General features: G+C 43.6%; 1 pseudogene; it reads left to right on the top strand.

The window, feature by feature from the left end:
* Positions 1-364: 364 nt before the first annotated feature.
* On the top strand, positions 365-529 carry LOC136314505 (DNA-directed RNA polymerases I, II, and III subunit RPABC4 pseudogene; annotated as a pseudogene).
* Positions 530-7,278: the final 6,749 nt, after the last annotated feature.

The raw sequence follows: 7,278 nt of genomic DNA, 5'->3' as shown, positions 1-7,278 counted from the left end.
CTCTCTCTTTCTCTCTCCTCTCCCTCTCTCTCCTTTCTATAAATGAATAAATAAAATAAAATAAATTAAAAAATATTAAAAAAAAAAAAACAAAAAAAAAAAAGAAAGAAATAGTTGGGGGTGTGTTACATGGGTAGGAGGTTGACTGGTTGGGATTTGGGGGCGTGTAATTGAGCCCAAACTGAAAAGACGTTTGGAGCTTAAAGGTCCCATATGGGGTTAGATATGGGAGAGCTGGGAATTGGGTGGATTCCGTTAATCATTTGCCTGGCTTCTTTCAGTTTAGCTGTTTAGCTATTGGAAGTGATTTCGGTGTTCTTCCCTCATCTTCAGGTGCGTGTGTCTGTTAAGAGAGGAAGTAACAATGGACACCCAGGAGGACATCCAACCCCCAAAGGAGCAGCCAATGATATATATCTGTGGAGACTGTCACAGAAAAAATGAAATAAAATCCAGGGGTCCAATCAGATGCAGAGAATGTGGACACAGAATAATATACAGGAAAAGGACTAAACGATGTATCCTTTAAACCAGGGGTCTCAAACTCAACTCAGCATGTGAGGCGCAGAGCAAGATCACAGCCATTCGGCGGGCCGCACTAGGTCTACAAAAGGCAACTGTTACACAACACTTTTCTCACTGCAGTTGAAAACAAAAAAAAAATCAGTACAACAAGCACAATCGTACATGCAGTTTACTCAGTGTCACAAAACGACCAGAAACTGTAGTTCGCATCACAACTGCTGTTAACTAAGCTAATATCTAGGTAGGATGCTAGAGAAATGAAAAATACAAGTAGGCCCCTAGGCTTACTTAATTTTATCCAAAATATTTTGAACTTCGTGGATTAGTCTGCGGGCGGCACAAAATTGTTCGGCGGGCCATGAATTTGAGACCCCTGCTTTAAACTATGCTTTCTAATGACCAGGTGTTGGTGCAGTGGATAGAGCATCAGACTGGGATGCGGAAGACCCAGGTTCGAGACCTGAAGGTTGCCAGCTTGAGCATGGGCTCATCTTTTGAGCAAAAGCTCACCAGCTTGGACCCAAGGTTGCTGGCTTGATCAAGGGGTTACTCAGTCTGCTGAAGGCCCACAATCAAGGCACATATGAGAAAGCAATCAATGAACAGCTAAGGTGTCACAACAAAAAACTGATGATTGATGCTTCTCATCTCTCTCCGTTCCTGTCTATCCCTATCTATCCCTCTCTCTGACTCTCTCTCTCTGTGTCTCTGTAAAAAGAAACAACAAAAAAAAAAAACCCAGAAAACATATTTAGGTGTCTTTTAATAGTTTACATAAATAAACTTTTGTTCGATTACAAAAAAAAAAAGAAATAGTTGGGGATCTTTTTAAAGAAATATTGGCTGAAAATTTTCTAACCTGGGAAAGGAAACGAACATCCAGGTCCAGGAAGCACGGAGAATTACAAACAAGACCAATGGCGAGAGACCCACCAAGATATATACATTGTAATTACAATGGCAAAGGTTAATGATAAAGGAAGCAAGGGGAAAACAACAATTATATACAAAGGAAACCCATAAGGCCACCAGCTGATTTTTCAGCAGCAATTTTACAGTCCAGAAGAAAATGACAGGACAACTTTAAAGTGCTGAAAGAGGAACCTAGGACCTAAAACAATTCACCCAGCAAGGTTCTCATTTAGAACTGAAAGAGAAATACAGGAGTTTCCTAGAAAAGCAAAAAATTCAAGTTCATTCCATTAAATCAGCTTTACAAGAAATGTTAAAGGAGCTTTTTTAAATTCTTTTTTAAATTTTTATTTATTTTAGTGAAGAGAGAGAGAAGCAGGGGAGGAGCAGGAAGCATCAACTCCCATATGTGCCTTGACCAGGCAAGCCCAAGGTTTTGAACTGGCGACCTCAGCATTCCAAGACGACGCTTTATCCACTGAGCCACCACAGGTCAGGCTAAGGGATCTTCTCTAAGCATGAAAGCAAAGGCTATAACCAGAAAAAAATAAATAAAAGAAAGGGGGAAATCTCACAGGTGAAGTCAAATAGCTAATAAATATAGCAAATGAGACATTTAAAAAGCCACCACGAAGGTCAAATGAAAAAAAGTAGCAAACTCAACTCAAACTTCAGTAAGTACTTAGAAGATACACAACACAATAAGACCTAAAACATGACATCAATAACATGAAGCACGGAGGGGAGAGTAAAAATGTAGTCCTTATAGAATATATTTGAACTTTTACCCTTATCAGTTTACAATAGACTGCTATCGATATGGAATTGTATACATGAAGCTCATGGTAATAACAAACCAAAGACCTATAAAAGATATACAAAAAAACAAAGAAAAAGGAACCTAAACAATACACTAAGGAAAACCAAGCGGTAACACTCTCCCTCATTGATAGGAAGAACTTACTGATTAGTGGCTTTAAACAGAAATCCCAACCTGTCCTGTCCTGTGCAGGAGAGCAGATGCCTCTCCATGACAGCTGACGTAGGGCAGACAGTTCAACATCAACCTCCTAGAGAGCTAGAGTGCCAGAAGCCTTGCCAAGCCTCCCTCTCACGGTAAGGAACCTTGGAGGGGACTCAGGACTTTCTGATAAAACCTAAGGCACAGATATTAATACCACATAGGGCAGACTGCTACTCCACCAGGCTCAGAAGGGCTCCTGTTCTCTCCTGGGATGCACCATTAGCCCCGCCTGGCCTGGGCTGATCAGCCCAAGCCTTGAAGCTCCAACAACCAATTAGGGTAAGAGGGCAAGAAGAGGGGCCTGTGCACCACCCCCTGGGCAAAGACAGTCCAGCCCCAGCTCCTGCATATACTCACCACCACCAATACTGCACACATCTCTAGAACCTAGCTTTTTGCTTTTAGTCAACATGTTTCTTATTTTATTATTATTATTGGGATGACATTGGTTAGTAAAATTATACGGATTTCAAGTGTACAATTCTATGATATGGGCAACATGTTTTGAACCATACCTCAGACCCAAGCTTCTTTTCAGTTCTTCAATCTGAGGCTTGTCTTTGCGAAACAAAGTTAAATTTCTCTCTCAGAGTTGGAAGGAAGGAAGGAAGGAAGGAAGGAAGGAAGGAAGGAAGGAAGGAAGGAAGGAAGGAAGGAAGGGAAAGGAGGGAGAGAGGAAGATAACTGAAGGAAGGAAAGAAAAAGGAAGGAGACAAATCCTTTATCCAACAAAGAAATTTTCTAAATTAAAACTGAGCTGCTTACAATTACACATGTTTAAACTTCAGAATCTACTTGCAGCCATCTGCTAAATTAAAAACTCTTCATAAAAACACAGTAGTCTTGCCTGACTGGTGGTGGCACAGTGGATAGATAGACCATCGACCTGGGGCACTGAGATCCCAGGTTCAAAACACCAAGTTTCCTGGCTTGAGTGCAGGGTTGCCAGCTTGAGCATGAGGTCATGGACAGGATCCCATAGTTGCTGGCTTGAACCCAAAGTCATTGGCTTGAGCAAGGGGTCACTGGCTCAACTGAAGCCTCCCAGTCAAGGCACATATAAGAAGTAATCAATTAACAACTAAAATGTCTCAACTAATAATTGATTCTTCTCATCTCTCTCCCTTCCTGTCTATCTCTCTCTCTAAAAAAAAAAAAAAGAAAAAAAAGAAAAAAATATAGTCTATTTCCACCCCATTAGCTGTCTGTAATTTGGGCTTAATTTGGGGAGGGAGTGGATATTCTATCTTGATCTATTTCCAATTTCAAGACTCAAAAGTGAAGGTGAGACAGTGGTGAGTTAAGTCAATGAAACAAGCCTCATCTGAAAGCGGCTAATGGAGATGGGATGACATGAGAGGGCCCTAGTTCTGGGGTATGACCTGCTAAGGCTAGAAACCCAAGCTGATGTGTGTAGGCTTCATCTTACCCTGCAGCAGTTTGGTAGAGGGTTTACTGGCACCGCCAGGAAATTTGGAGGTATGTGGTTTAAGTACAAGAGGCAAATGTGGGAGATCCTGTGGTTTGTACAGGCACTCATTTTTTCCAACAACCAGGTTTTTAAAAGTGGTTTTTAAAAATGTCCCCAATGGGGTCCAATAGAGGGGCCTGGGACATATACCTCCTCCACAGGAGGAGGGTTTGTGCTTTTGTTCTTGGGGATTTTGCAGGTACCTGAAAAGGCTCCGGCTCAGTTTTCCCTCCAAGGTCCTTAATGGGATTATCCAGCCTCTGCAGGGCTCGCAGCCTCCCTGAGGGAGGCAGGAAGGGCTGGGTCTGTCCTTTATGAGCCTCGTTCCCACATGTGCGTGCTCCCGCCCTCTGGCAAGGAAGGGGTTTTCCAGGCTTTGTTGTTCCGTGCTTGAGGACCTGAAGCTATGAGACAGCAAAAGGAAACTGTCATTTTAAATCTACTCTTGTATGGCATTTTCAAATTTCACAGGTTGGACGCCACAGTGGTTTAACATAAATCCTTATCCTGAGTTGTGGTCTGAGGCATACTCCCCAGAAAATCCGTCTAGTCCAGGGATAGGCTAGAAAGGGCACACGGGGGCGAGGGAGCGGGTTAAGAGATAGGGAAGGGCAGCACGCAAGAAGGAGGCAGAGGCCAAGGGCCCAGCAGGGAGAATGAGCCATGTGAGCACAAGTGAGGAGACTGTGGCTACTAAACTCTAAATCCACTAATGACAAGTAAAGGTTTCTGAGGAACCACTCCCGTGGAAGTTTTGTAACTGAGTTTTCCTTCCAGGAAGTTTGAGCTTTCCACTCTCTATGCAAGAGGCCCCGCCTTACTCAGCGAGTGGGAACAGAAGAAGGCATTTTCCAGTACTCAACACAAGGTGGCGCCAGACACCTGAGGACGTAATGAGATCCCTCCAGGTGGGATCCAGAAGTTGAGGGTTTGCTGAAGGAAGTGACTCAGGCCGATTGAAAGGAAACGGAGATCTGCACCCACAGAAAGTTAGCCTAAAGAAAAATAAGGCACATAGAAAATAAAGAGAACGTTGTTTTTAAGAGATGTGGTGGCCCTGGCCTGTTGGCTCAGTGGTAGAGCTTTGGCCAGCATGTCCCGGATTCCATTCTGTAAAGCCAGTAACCATGGCCACCATCACAGCCTCCTGGGCCCTGCAGGTTCGCATTTGATTTGGACAGATGGTAATGAAACAACAGAGCCAAGAACTGGTGGGCCATTTCCTTTAATCCTAGCTCACACCCGGCCGGCAAGAAATACACACAGTGGGAGAACACTTCCCTTTCCATTCAGGGCTCCCAAAGCCACTGACTTATCCAAGTTTCCTAGAATCAAAGGTTTCTATCTCACCAGCCTTATTCACCTCTGTTCCCCATCTCCTCTCTGCACAAACTGCCTTCTCATTCAGTACTCCACCATCTTGGCTGCCTCTCCTCTCCTCCACGTGGCCTTTCTCTGCTCTCCTCCAGCATGGGCTCCTCTGCCCCATTTTATAGTGTAGAAATCAAAACCTTTAATCCAATATACAAACAAGGAAGTCTCTGATACAAAGTCACTTATCTGAGGCATAATGGGATTCCTCATGAGAGTGCACCACCCCACATCATGCAACAGTCAAGGGCGTGGGGAAAAGCTTAGTCTTAAACTAAGCCTTAGGCTATAACGACCCTGCCTGCTTACAGCCTGACTCCCACACCCAATGCAAACTATAAGCGAACAAACATATACATCATATTTGCAAACTTATTTGACCCACACATTCCTAGTCAAGGCACACAGGAGAAGTCACCAACAGCTCCTCCACCCTTCTCCCTTCTCTCTCTCTCTCTCTCTCTCTCTCTTCCTTCTCTCTCTTCCCCTCCAGCAGCCATGGCTCAATTGGTTTGAGCAAGCTGGCCTGGAGAACTGAGGATGGCTCGGTTGCTGAATGTTGGGCAGATAAATATATTATGCTCACTTTGTTAAAGATGGCGCTGCCCACGTGGAAGCCTGTTGCCCAGGTGATATTAGTTGCCCTTCTTGCTTGGGATGGGTGTGATTATATTAATGTGTGTTGGGGGCGGGCTGTGGACTAGCAGGATCTTTGTAGCCTGGGGCTTGGTTTTAGGACTAAGCCAGTGATGGGCAATCTTTTGAGCTTGGTGTGTCAAAATTCGCCAAAAAACAGAGCATAACTCAAGTGGTGTGTCACTTTGAGAAAAAAAACATAATTTTTTTCACGATATTTATAGTTTAAATAACAAAAATGTATAATTGTAACATATAACTGTATTTAATAAACCAAAAAATAATTATTTAACTTACCTGCTTAGTGACTTCTTTGTTCATCTGTCAGTCAGTTTCTTTTGTTGGTCTTGATATTATTTAACTTGTGTGGGGTGCCATGAACTAAGATAAGTGAGGGGAAGGGGGAATTCTTTAACCTGCCTATTAGTGACTTTTTTGTTGCTGAATTTCATTGGCTAAATCTTCAATTGAAGGTTGGTATTTTGTACACTTCAAGCCCAAGCAAGCGCTACTAACTTCATCTGTCAATCTTTTTCTTTTGTTGGTTTTGATATTATTTAACACTGAGAATAAGGTCTTACAAAAGTACGTAGAGGGAATGTAAAGCCAGAAGGCACGGCCAGGGCCACCATCAGAGCAGCCCGGTCCATGCAGGTTCACATTGGATTCGGACAGTCGGTAAAGAAACAACGGAGCCAAAAACTGGTGGGCCATAGCCTTTAAACCTAGCTTGCACCTGGTGGGCAAGTAAAAATACACACTGGGCTCCAAAACCCAATCACACTCAGTGGCCAGAAAGCCACTGACTTATCCGAGTTTCCTAGAATCAAAGGTTTCTAGCTCACCAGCCTTATTGTCCTCAGTTCCCCATCTCCTTCCTTATCCCAGATACAAACTCTACACTAACTGGCATCTCACTCAGCACTCCACCATCTTGGCTGCTTCTCCTGGCCTACTCCACGTGGCCTCCTTCTGCTGCTGGCTCTACTTTCTCTGCTCTCTCATGCTAATCTCAGGAACCAAGAGCCCAAGCTCCCATTCTACCCCTATTTTATAGTGTAGAAATCCAAACTCTTAATCCAATATACCAAATAGGGAAGTCTCCAATACAGTCACCCTCTGAGACATGATTGGATTGTACCACCCCACATCAAAAAGGGTGGGAAAGGCTTAATCCCAAAACCAAGCCCCAGGCTACAACAATTCTCAACACACATTAATATCACCTGGGCAATGGCCTCACGTGGGCAGCACCTAATTTTAACAAAGTGAGCATAATACATTTTATCTGCCCAACAGGGAAAAATTGTGAGTAAAGCCATTGCTATATTTTTCAGGG

The sequence above is a fragment of the Saccopteryx bilineata genome, chromosome 10 (assembly GCF_036850765.1).
Source record: "Saccopteryx bilineata isolate mSacBil1 chromosome 10, mSacBil1_pri_phased_curated, whole genome shotgun sequence".
NCBI classification, from domain to species: domain Eukaryota; kingdom Metazoa; phylum Chordata; class Mammalia; order Chiroptera; family Emballonuridae; genus Saccopteryx; species Saccopteryx bilineata.
Note: the sequence above shows the minus strand (reverse complement) of the source record. Positions and strands in the feature narration are given on the sequence as shown.